Below are 13,768 nucleotides of genomic sequence, written 5' to 3' on the forward strand. Positions count from 1 at the left end.
AGCGACAGAACTTTGAATAATAAGCTAATTCTTTTTTTTTTTTTTTTTTTTTTTTTTTTTTAAATTTTTTTTTTTTCAACGTTTATTTATTTTTGGGACAGAGAGAGACAGAGCATGAACGGGGGAGGGGCAGAGAGAGAGGGAGACACAGAATCGGAAACAGGCTCCAGGCTCTGAGCCATCAGCCCAGAGCCCGACGCGGGGCTCGAACTCACGGACCGCGAGATCGTGACCTGGCTGAAGTCGGACGCTTAACCGACTGCGCCACCCAGGCGCCCCAATAAGCTAATTCTTAAAATGCACACACACAGAGGTCTTACATGTGTCTAAGACCTTCAACAATTTTTTATGGTGTTTGTCATTCCCATGTTTGGTTCCATATTTAGACATGTAGAAGCAAGTCTCAATTGAAAAACCACTTTTCTCTTGATTTATTATGAGTAAGAAGATTTGTCATGAGGAATACAGAAAGTGAAGCATATGCTCTGAGGTTTCTTGAAAAAAAAAAGACAACTTGGCAGTGATTCAAATGGACATCCTTTTGCCTTTATAAGAAAAGCAAAATGAGCATATTGATTTGATTTCTTCATAATAATGAGTTACCTGACCAGCCAAAATACTAGCAAAGAATAATTCATGTATAATCACATTCCATCCCTGGGAAAAAATGAGTGCTTTATAAAGCTACTCTGAGCTAAGATAATAAGAAAAGAAAAATATATTGTTATTTAGAAGAAATATATTTACAGCATGGCCCTTTGTTATGTTCCTCACTTTTAAAAGAAAAATATAGTATCCATTACTAGATTGGAGTAACTCACTTTTCTTCTGCCTGCAGTTTGGTTTTACACATTGAATGCTTTATATTTGATTAAAATAATTTATAATTTTGTGTGTATATGTGTGTGTGTGTGATTTCATATGTGTAAAATGGATGAGACCAATTTTTTTCTGAAGCTTAAAGTCATAGCTTCTCCTGGCCAGCGAAAAGGTGACCAAATAAACAAATAACTTTATCTGCTGTGGCATTTTACAAATGCACATAACATTCGTTTTTTCTTGATCCCTTTTGTTTGCACTTGTAATATTCTGTGAGATGTTGTAAGGTCAAAATAAAATTAATACTGCCCAGTAATAATGATGAGAAAGTGACTGAAGGGATATTTGAAAATATGTTTATCATTTATAGCATGAAAGACAGCATATGATATTGTAGGAACACCTTTTATTTCCATTAAAAATTAAATGCAAACATGTGTAAGGTGACCAAGATAAGAAAAATATATATATTGGAGTATTTGTGTTTATTCATTGTTACCATTTTCTGTTAACTTTCAAGATTTATAGTTGTGGCTTTAAGCTGCACAAAACACATCACTCCTGGAAATCATTCATTTATGTATAAGTATGTACCCTTACACAGATAAAATTTGTATTTTGATCACCTAATATTTTAAATATCTATGTTTCATGATGATTCTATGTTATGATATACTTTGGTGTGCCAAACTATGCTATGATGCATTAAAGGGTCCCTTACTCCCTAGTGACTATTATAGTTGCTCTCCCAGAAGCAGTGATAAGCATGGTTAGGAATATAACAATGATTAATACCATTGATGACATGATTAGTGGAACCAGTCATTTTATTTGGGGTGCTTTTAAAAACTCTTTGTTTTGACAAGTGGCCTGCCAAAACAGACAACTCACAACAAAGAGCTTGCTCAGGGGAATTTATAAACAAACGATAAAAATTCAGCAGTGCTATGGTAATCCAACTTTTTGATGATTTACATATTTTTTCTGTTGTTTTAATGATTGAATAATCTAAAGACTATTATCTTATTAGGAATGTTCCTACGGGGATTTTTCTTTACAATTAAAAAAGCAGTTTGCCAAAATGGGCAGTATTTGAACTAATACTTCTGTTTGCCAGCCTACCAAATGAATAGAACATCTGGATGTCTGCAGCTAACTCAAATTTGCTCCCAGCAAATCAGTCTGCAGTTGAGGATTCAGGTTCCATTTATCTAACACCAAAATAAAAAATGAGAAAAAGATCTGCTACACCTTTAGTTTTTTAATATGTGTGAGAACAATTATATAAATATTTTAAAATTTTGTCTCTTTTAGTCTGTTAGGCATCAGAGAGATATATTAGTTTTCATCTAAATTGGGGGCCTGGTATAGGATGGAGAGGCCTAGCAGCAGGAGTTGTGGCCTCCGCCTCTATCCCTGCTTTAATCACAGGGCTATTTGCCTCTGCTGTTCCTACATGTCTAGAGGCAAAATTAGCAATTCTCCTCCCCATAGGGTGTACATTCTGAGTCACTCACTGAGCCCTAATCAAAGTTAATGCCCAAATACTTTGACCCGTATAATTGAGAACTGACTGTATTCTTCACATTTTAAATATGAGGAAGCTCAAAAAGGTTAAATAATTTGCCTCATATCAGGGTTTTGCAACCTGGGCATTATTGACATTTTGGTCCAGATAATTCTTTGTTTTAGGGGTTATTCTGTGCATTGTGGGATGCTCAACAGCATCCCTATTCTCTACCTGGTAGATTCTAATTGCACTCACTAGCTGTGATAACCAAAAATATCTCTAGACACTGCCAAATATTCTAGGCATGGATGGTGCAAGGTGTAAAATTACCTTGTGTTGAGAACCACTGCCTTAGGTCAGAAACTTGTAAGGTAGGGAGCTAGGACTCAAACTCGTGTATCTGATTTAGAATCCCATGATTTATAACATTATATGAAACTGTCCTTATCGAATGTGACATTGATATGCTCTGAACGGCAGGCAAAATAAAAGGGTATATGCTATGGGAAGTCAGGTCTAGATGCCAAACTTGACCTCACTTAAAATTACTGGAAAACTCATCATAATGGCTTCTTACGTTAGAGCTTCACACTGCTTAAGGGGAATGAATGTACAAAGTGTGAGGACTCAAGGCCCTTTTTGCAGGAAATTAGAAGAGCTTCCAGAGTGGGAACACAAGTGTGCAGGTGGTATAGGAAGAGCTTTGGGACATCTGGCCCTTTAACATTTGCTCCAAATACCCAAAGCAGTTGAAACAATTCTGCACAGTTCTGACATGAACCAAGCTACCTGGATACACCCAAACTACTTTATGTTTACTCACCAAGTGAAGGTACTGAAGGAACTGGGTAGACATCTTTATTTGCAAATGGTAGGGATCTGAGGTTCTCCAGTTAATGTGCTTAGTTTTCAGAGGTAGTTATTTTTTAACCCCCCTTCCAGTCCTTGAGAAACACTAAGAACAAAATGAAAACAAGAGGGCAAATTTTGGAGCCTGGAACTCTGCATCTAGGCATCTTCCACATGATTTACTGCTCACAGTGCAGGATACAAATAAAGGCCATGCCAGCATGTGAAAGCTTAAAATACATTCTAATGAAGATCACATTGTGAGCATTGCCAAGACAGAATAAAATGCAATCAGGATTTAAATGTGGCTAAAATAATAGCTCCTTGGATTCAAGCACACTGATTAATGCCAGAGACACTTATGAGATGCTGTTGTCTGGTCATCAGTGTTATTTTTTTTGTGGAACACTTTGTACTAAAAGCAATAAAAGAGGGCTAATAAACTAAGAAGAGGATACGTTATTCTATAACATTAACATGACTCAGGTGAAGTGCTTTAGTTACAGATGATCTGTGTTCCAAGATTGACAGTTTATCAGCACAACTTATTTTGAAATATGCATACTCCAAATATTTCTGAAATATTCACCTTTCATAGCAGATTCTCTTGCTTTTCTCATGTCTGTGTGTAAATGTAAATTTTGTTCTTACTGTATTCTCAGCTTTTTTTTAATTTGAGGAGCCAAAATTAGCTTTAGAGATGTCACTTGAAGGGGAAGATGTATCTAGACTTAAAAAGAACATTGAAGCATCTTGTAAGCATTCTTGACTTCAGTTTTGTAACTTAAGACGGTAGGTGAACAAACATACATGCCCATAAAGGCTGACATGTTTAAAAGCCTGAGTGATTAGTTAGTGATAAGAGTACATGGTAAATGCTATTACTATACTTTATTTGAAACACAAAACAACAATGAGCGCAACAAAATAAAATCCACTGTATATTACCCGTCATATCTCATAATACACCCTCTCTTTCTTGTGAGGTTAGAGTTGTTAGGGAGCAAGCAGAAACTTGTTTGTACTCAGAAAAACGCCTACTGAAATGACCACCCGTTGCTAGGAAATAATTGAAATTGATAAACTTGTTTGGTGTTTCTCTTTTCATATAACACTTTGATATAACTGATTTCATAAGAAAAAATACTGGTTGTGATGGAATTTCAATCTCTACTAACTATAACTATATCCCCACTATTACCATTGTGTAGCACACACACATACACAAGGAGAAAGAGCTTGGGAACTGACACCTAGATGTGAACCCTGGCTTTATATCTGTTTACATTTTTACTCTGCTTCCATCATTTGTAACATTGAGGTTTGATAAAAACAAAATGAGGAAAGTAGCTAAAATAAATAAACAATACTGTAGGAACAAAAAAAAATTGGTAGATAGTATTTATGATAGTATTAATACAACTGGTAGGTTTGCTTTGTTATGGTACAGTACAAAGACTACTAGACTAAGAACCAAGAGACTTGGATTCTGATTGTGGTTCTGCCACTAATTAGCTATGTGACTGTAAACAATTCATTTAGTCTGTGACTCAACTTCTTCATCTTTAAAATGAAGCATTGGATCAGATGATATAGCTCCAAGTTCCACTCCCCTCACACATTCTTACATTTTAGTGACTTTGCCTCATATAGGGAGACCAGGTCTTGGCCATAGCCAGCCAGGTACTATTCTGTTATCATTTATAGTGAAATTAGTAGTCAAGTTTAAAAGAGTCCTTTAGGAATTAGCACAGTGTACTTGAAATATGAGCTATTACAGCATAATGCTCCACTGGTAAAATACTAAGCCTAGCAGTTCAGGCAACATGCTATATTGAACTAGTGTTCATGCCCTTATCTTACATGTTGTAAATCACATAAATGAGCCAAAGATGGCCTCTGCATGTTGGCCCCCCCTTTAGTCCTACACAGCAGGCTGAGATCCATTAGCCCAAATTTCCTCTGACACTAAACTCAAGTTTTTACACATCTAATTGTTTTAAACATACCCCAAATAAACAGATATTTAACCATTTAGAGTCTGCCTGCTTTGCATACCCTGTGAAACTACAAGACATGTTAGCCATAGATAAGATAAACCCTGCAACTGTAAAGCTCCTAGCCACTGTTGCCCTTTGGAGCTCTCTGACCCAAAGACACTCTGCAGTGCTGCTGAGGTACATCACCTAGACACAAGAGCACCATGTCTGATTCCTCCTCCCCCTGCCATTCCCTTGCCCTCATCCCCTTCAGGATGGTAGCCACCACTATCACCAAAGCCTTTGGGCAGTCTCATGCTGTGAAGGAGTTCCCTGCATGCCTGAAAACCTGTCAATGTGTCACTCAAATAAAGCTTGCATGTGCAACTGCCATATGTGGGAATTAGAAACACCTAAAGGAAAAAAAATTTCAATAAAGTTTTGAATAAGAAACCATAATGGAAATTATGAAATACTTACAACTGAAGAGCAATGAAACCACTCTAAACCAGAACTTGTAGAATGAAGAAAAAGCCAGTATTTAGAAGGACATTTATAGCCTGAAATAAATATATTTGAAAAGAAGAAAGACTGAAAATTACCGAGGCAAGCATTCACTTTGAAGGGTGAGACAAAGAACATTAGTATAAAGCCAAAAAAAAAAAAATGAAGAAAATCATAAGTAGAAAAGCAGATATTAAAGAAAAGACAAAGACACAACAGAGAGGATTACAAACTGAAATACTAAGTATTTGAAATAATTATTAAAATATAGGAATATCTGGCAATATTTTTTGAACAAATAAAAGATACAATTAAATAGTATTAGAATGAGAAGGGGACCATTGTATTGTTTTGGTAGGAAATTTTGAAATTAATAACAGAATATTTTGTATTCCACTAAATGAGAAAACGAAGATGAAGTGAGAAATTTTCCAGGTGAATATGTATTTACATAATAAGATCAATTTACTCAATTATTCAGAATAGTCCTCCAAACATTAAATCTATTGAATTACTATTACAGTGTTCTTCCTTCCTCAAGGTACCAGGTCCAGAAGGTATAAAAAGGCATGTTTTGCAAATCCTCCAGTTATAGACAACCCCTTTCTTTATTCAAATAATGCCAGAAAATAGAAAAAGAGAGTGTTTCTCATAATTTTATGAGAATTTTATAACTGATACACAATATTGATAAGAACAGTAAGGGACAATAACAAGCCAGTGTCAGAAACATAGATGCAAAAATATTGAGTAGTATATTAGCAAATTAATCCGGTAGCATATTTTTTTTTAATTAAAAAAAATTTTTTTAATGTTTTTTATTTATTTTGGAGACAGAGGCAGAGCATAAGCAGGGGAGGGGAAGAGAGAGGGGGAAACACAGAATCCAAACCAGGCTTCAGGCTCTGAGCTGTCAGCACAGAGCCCGATGCGGGGCTCGAATTCATGGAGTGTGAGATCATGACCTGAGCCAAAGTCAGACGCTCAACCAACTGAGCCACCTAGGCGCCCCAGTAGCATATTTTTAAAAGTAACTCAAGTATGTTTTATTCCAGCAATTAAGAATTGTTTAATATTAGAAGATCTATTAATAAAATTAATAGAGGAAAAGAGAAATAAAGTAGTGTCATCTTAATAGATACAGAAAAAGCTTTTAGTAAAATTAAAATAAAATCATAGAAAACTAGGAACTTCCATAACTCCATCAATAGTATCTACCCAAAATCTATTTATTAAATGTCTAAAGTATAATGTAAAGTAAAGGTATACATAATGGTGGAAGACAAGGATTCAATATTGTCAAGATATCAATTCTTAAATTTACTTATAAATTTAGTGCAATTACACTGCAGATGACAACTAGGTTTTTCATAGATCCACAGAAAAATGAAGAATTATCAAAACAATTTAAAGAAAAAGAAGTGTTCTTTGTAGCCACTAGTTTCTTAGGCATATTATAAAGATGCAAACAAAAAGCAGTGTAATATTAGGGTAAGGGGTAAAGAGATAGAGAAGAATAGAGGAAGAGAGAGAGGAATCAATAGAACAGAAATATATGTAAATAAGAAATTGGCATATGACAGAAGTGGCATTTAGATCAAGGGGGAAAGGAGGGACTAATCAATAAAAAGTTTGGTAATAAAACAAAGTTTTCGAAATAGTGTTCAGTATTCATCATAGTGATTACCTCAGTTTAATTAATTCACATTTTATTATTAATGTAAAATGACTTAGTATTTGATTGTCTAGAGCATTTATCCAGGTTGTGCATTATTTTTCATTTTCCTCTTGGCCTGTTTTTTGGGTAATAATTGAACTTTAGGGCAGAGAAAGGAGAAAACAGCCAAGTACTAACATAGTGTCTGGAAGAAGTTTGAAAATCATAATTAAAATCACATTTAGTTTCTCAAAAAATTAAAAATAGACTTACCCTATGACCCAGCAGTAGCACTGCTAGGAATTTACCCAAGGGATACAGGAGTACTGATGCATAGGGGCACTTGTACCCCAACGTTTATAGCAGCACTCTCAACAATAGCCAAATTGTGGAAAGAGCCTAAATGTCCGTCGACTGATGAATGGATAAAGAAATTGTGGTTTATATACACAATGGAATACTATGTGGCAATGAGAAAGAATGAAATAGGCCCTTTGTAGCAACGTGGATGGAACTGGAGAGTGTGATGCTAAGTGAAATAAGTCATACAGAGAAAGACAGATACCATATGTTTTCACTCTTATGTGGATCCTGAGAAACTTAACAGAAACCCATGGGGGAGCGGAAGGAAAAAAAAAAAAAAAAAAAGAGGATAGAGTGGGAGAGAGCCAAAGCATAAGAGACTGTTAAAAACTGAGAACAAACTGAGGGTTGATGGGGGGTGGGAGGGAGGGGAGGGTAGGTGATGGGTATTGAAGAGGGCATCTTTTGGGATGAGCACTGGGTGTTGTATGGAAACCAATTTGACAATAAATTTCATATATTAAAATAAAAAAAATAAAATCACGTTTAGGAAAACTTCTACCTTCTGTGGCAGACTAGCTAGTGCTTGTCAACTCTCCTACTATGAACTAGAAGACCTGAACAAAATGTCTAAAAAAAATCTATTTGAATACATAAGAAAGCTAACATATTGAAGAATTATGGAGTCAAGATCTGGGGAGAACAAACATCCAAACCAATTCTGCTTTGCATTAGCTTTTCCGCACAGGATATCTGCTGATATTGGAAGAGGCTGTAGAGTACCTGAGAAGCTGAGCACAGGTTACAGGGCTATCTAGGACTCACCTTATAAAATCTTTATACTTGAGGTTCAGACTCCAAAGAATTATAATTTAGATTAAGGGTAAACCAGAAATATTCTGACACTCTCAGGGATTAAAGGTATACTTCAAATAATCTCATACTCTGTAACTGGAGTACATTGATCTGCACTATTAGTTTCCTAGCCCTTTTACCAGAAGCAAATTCAAATCTTCTATGGAGAAAGATAGCATCATCCCAGACCTTTTATGATGTTAATACACAATAGCCAGCCATCAATTAAAAAAAAAAAAAAAAAAAAAAAGGCACATGAAGATAATGAGACAGGGTGACCAAAACCAAACAAATTAACAAAAGAAAAACAATACCCAACAAAGAGAGAAACACAGAAAATTCTGATCATGAAACTATGAAACAAATATTGAAAATAACTGCCTATTAACATCAAGGAATATAAACAGGGGAAACTGAAAACTATAAAAGAGAACCAAATAAAAACTTTTAAATTAAAAAATATAATGAACTAAATTAACTCAATGGATGGGCTTAAGAGAGGATTAGATTCAGCTGAAGAGTTACTTAGGAAAATAATATATGTCAGAGTAAATGACTATACTGAAGAGGAGAGAGAAAGAATTTTTAACACACACAGAATGTAAGGGGCGTAAGAGATACAGAAGTTCTAACACATTGATAATGGAGTCTCATATTGAAAAGAGAAAAAAATGAAGCAGAAACAATTTTTGAAGAGATTATAGCTGAAAATTTCCTAAAACTTACGAAAAACATTGAGCCATTGATTTTAAAAGCCCATTGAAATGCCAAACAAAATAAGAGAAAAATCACACTGTAATGGTTAATTTTGTATGTCAAGTTGGGCTAGCGTATATATTGCCCAGTTGTTTTATCAAGCAACATCTAGTCTAGATGTTGCTATGAAGGTATTTTTTTTTAGAAGTGATTACATTTAAGTAGATTTTGAGTAAGGCAGATTACATATCATAATGTGTGTGGGACTCATCCAATCAGATGAAGGCCTTAGGAGCAAAGACTGAGGCCCTGAAGAGGAAGGAATTCTGCCTTCAGACTGCAGTGGAGAAATTTTGCTGTAGTTTCCAAACTTTGAAGTCAGGACTACAATATCAACTCTTACTGGAATTTCCAGCCTGCTAGCCTGCCCTGAAGATTTCACACTTACCTGCTCCTGTAGTCACATGAACCAATTCCTTAAAATAAATATCTCTCCTTTCTCTCTCTCTCATTCCTTCTTGATAGACAGGTATCTATCTATCTATCTATCTATCTATCTATCTATAGATATATAGGTATCTAAGATCTATATTTATATACTCTTTCTGTGGAGGACCCTGACAAATATACACACTCAGACAGTTCTTAATAAAACTACTCAAAGGCAACAAGAGAGAGAAAATCTTAGAAGCAAACAGGAAAAGGAAGTATACATCTTGTTCATGGACTGGAAGATTCAGTATTTTAAATGTGTAAATACTCCCAAAATAGATATAAGGAGTCAAAGATTTGCAGAAATGATTAAGTTGATCTTAAAATTCATATGGATATTCAAGGGACCCTGAATGTCCAGGCAGATATTGACGAGGGTGCTAAGACTATTTAATGGGGGTAAGAATAGTCTTCAACAAATGGTGCTGTAAGAATGAATTTTAACTCCTATCTCACACCATAGACGAAAGCTAACTCAAAATGGACCTAAATGCAAGATTTAAAACTATAAAATTCTTAGAAGAAAACAGATATAAATATTCACAAACTTGCATTAGCTCACTATATTTTATATTATATATATTTTATATAATGGGATATTATTGAGCCATAAAAAGAAAGGAGATTCTAATCCATGCTACAACATAGGTGAACCTTGAGCACTCTATGCTAAGTGAAATAAACCGATCACAAAAGACAAATTCTGTATGATCCCACTTATATAAGGTATCTAGAGTAGACAAACTCATAGAAAAAGAAAGAATGGTGGTTTTCAGAGGCTGGGGAAAGAGGTGTAGGGTGAATTATTATTTAATGGGTATAGAGTTTCAGTTTTGAAAGATGAAAAAGTTCTGGAGATTGGTTGCACAATGTGAATATACTCAGTACCTCTAAACTGTACACATCAAAGTGGTTAAGATGGTAAATTTTATGTTATTTATATTTTACCACAATTACAAATTTTAAAATTATAAAAAAAGGCATTATTGGAAAAGTTGATTAAATCTAAAGTCTGTAGTTTAGTAGTAGTTGTGTACCAAAATTAATTCTTAGTTTTGATAATTTTACTATGGCTACGTAGGACATTAACAAGCTGAGTGAAGGCATTAAATGGAATTTTGTCTTGTTTTTGCAACTTTTCTGTAAGTCTAAAATTATATGCATAAAAAGTAAACAAAAAATGAAAACATATAACTGGTGAATTTCCACACTAAGTTGAGGGAAAAACCTGAACTTTTACAGCTAGATAGATTATCTGAGCACTAAAACCTTTTTTCCCTTTGGGCTTATTTCCCTTTATTTTCCTTGCACGATGACCAAAATGTTTCAAAATCCCAAGATTTCCAACAGTAGCAGCCAATCTAAGTTTCACATTCTGATAAATGATCAAGAGGATCCTAGGTACAAAGAGGCATTATTAAACAGACCACTTCATTTTTTCCTGAGCCCATCATTTCCTTTTGCAATTTCAGTATTTTTATTCAAAAAGCAGCACAGGGTTACTACTACATTCCCATCATAGAATCAGCAGAGAAACTTGTGTCATTAAAAGGAAATACTCCAAAATCTATAATGTGATGTGCTGTTTTTTTTCTTGCCAATATTTTTAGCTTTCCTTCAGTGCAAAAATACTTTGTGTTTTTCCCTGGTATTGGTAGGACTTTGTGATCAAATTTACTGATGAAAAGTTAAAAATCTTTTGTTGGAAGGAATAATTGAAGACATTTATAATCATGTCTTCAACTGATGAAAATCCTAAGTAGAGTTTTAATTTCTTGTCATATAGTGGGATAGATTTCCATTTTTACTTTTAAAGGAACTTATATAATATTAACAGTAACTACATTAGGTATTTCTCAGCAAGATCAAGAAAAAGGAGCATGTAAGTCTTTATTTCCATATATGTATTTTATGCGTGTGTGCACACACACACACGCACAAACACATGCTGTATAGAGTGTTTAATTTGGCTCCCTCTCCTCCTAAAATAAGTAAAGGAATAATAGTGGGTATATACTGCTTTTGATAAATCTCATTTATTAATGATAATTTCATTAAATATAATTTAATAGTCACAGTTCTTTCTACTTGAAGTCTCTTCAGAGTTGACTTTATAAAATAATGTGCTATTTATTTATTACATCAATTTTGTTTCAGTTCATTTCAGATTTAAGTTAGTTATACCCAAGATGGGAAGACTTACTTACTGTAAGTCTTTTAACAATAAACTTTGAGGGGAAAGTGGGTGATGGGCGTTGAGGAGGACACCTGTTGGGATGAACACTGGGTGTTGTATGGAAACCAATTTGACAATAAATTTCATATTAAAAAATTAATTAATAGATTAACCCTAAATATATTCCTGTAAAATTATCTTTCTATATCATTTTTGGTTTCTTCTACTTTTGACAAACCAGAATGCCAATTAACAGGTGTTCCCATACTTGATAACTGATCATTGAATTATGACCCTGAACAACTGCAAACTGCAGGGTTGCTTTTGAATTGTTGAAGAAGTAAACTATGCAGTTTTCTTTTTTCCTTTTAGGTTTTTATTTTAATTCCAGTTGGTTAACATACAGTATGATATTAGATTCTGGTGTAGTGATTCAACACTTCCGTATAACATCCAGTGCTCATCACAAGTTTACTCCTTAATCCCCATCACCTATTTAACCCATACTCCAACCCACCTTACCTCAGGTAAACATCAGTGTGTCCTCTGTAGTTAAGAGTCTATTTCTTGGTTTACCTCTCTGTTCCTGTTTTTTTTTTTTTTTCCATTTGCCCATTTGTTTTCTTTCTTAAATTCCACATGTGAGTGAAGTCATATGGTATTTGTCTTTCTCTGACTGACTTATTTCGCTTAGCATAATACTCTGTAGCTCCATCTACATCATTGCAAATGGCAAGATTTCATTCTCTTTTTGTGGCTGAGTAATACTCCATTGTGTGTGTGTGTGTGTGTATGTACACACACACACACGGTTAGGGTTAGGAACAGTGTGAGGGCATATGCTTATTATCCTGTAGTTCAGAGACCTTTCTAGAGGGATAACTGTAAGGTTAGGGTTATGGTTAGGGTTAGGGATTAGCAGTTAGGGTTAGGGTGAGGGTGAGGGTATGTGCCTGGTATCCTGCAGTTCAGAGACCTCTCCAGATGGTTAAGTTAGGGTTAGGGTTATTGGTAGGAGTTAGGGTTAGAGTTATGGTTAATGTTAGGATAGGGTTAAGGTGAGAGTATGTGCCTGGCCTCTTGCAGTTCAGATATTTCTCCAGACAGTAAAACCCTAGACCTCTTCTCGAGTGAGAATAGCCATGGCAAACATCTATGGAGGTAGAGAAGGAGGAGATTTGGTTTCTAATTAGTCTATTATTTTTCTTCTGCCTCCAAATTTTTATTTAAATTCCTATTAAAGTACATATTTAGTTTCAGTTGTAGAATATTTTGTTTTGTTAATTATATACAACAGCCAGTGCTCATCAAATCAAGTGCCCTCCATTAATACCCATCACGTATTTAGCCCATCCTCTCCACCTTTGCTCCAGTAATGTTCCGTTTGTTCTTTATAGTTAAGAGTGTGTTTCTTGGTTTGCCTCTTTTTTCCCCCTATGTTCATTAATTTTGTTTTTTACATGCTGCTTATGAGTGAAGTCATATGGTGTTTGTCTTTCTCTGAGTGACTTATTTTGCTTAACATAATACTCTCTAGCTCCATCCACGTCCTTGCGAATGTCAATATTTCATTTTTTTATGGCTGAAGAATATTTTAATTTATATGTATATGTATATATATGTATGTATATATACGCATACACACATATCACCTCATATTTATACATTCATCTGTTGAGGGACATTTGGGTTCTTTCAATGATTTGGGTATTGTTGATTATGCTGCTATAAATGTCAGGATTCACATATCTCTTTGAATTAGTATTTTTGTATCCTTTGGGAAAATACCTAGTAGTATAATTTCTGGATTGTAGGGAAGTTCTATTTTTAACTTTTTTTAAAAATATAATTTATCGTCAAGTTGGCTAACATACAGTGTATACAGTGTCCTCTTGGCTTCGGGAGTAGATTCCCATGACTCATTGCTT

This window comes from Leopardus geoffroyi, chromosome X (genome assembly GCF_018350155.1).
Source record: "Leopardus geoffroyi isolate Oge1 chromosome X, O.geoffroyi_Oge1_pat1.0, whole genome shotgun sequence".
Lineage (NCBI taxonomy): Eukaryota > Metazoa > Chordata > Mammalia > Carnivora > Felidae > Leopardus > Leopardus geoffroyi.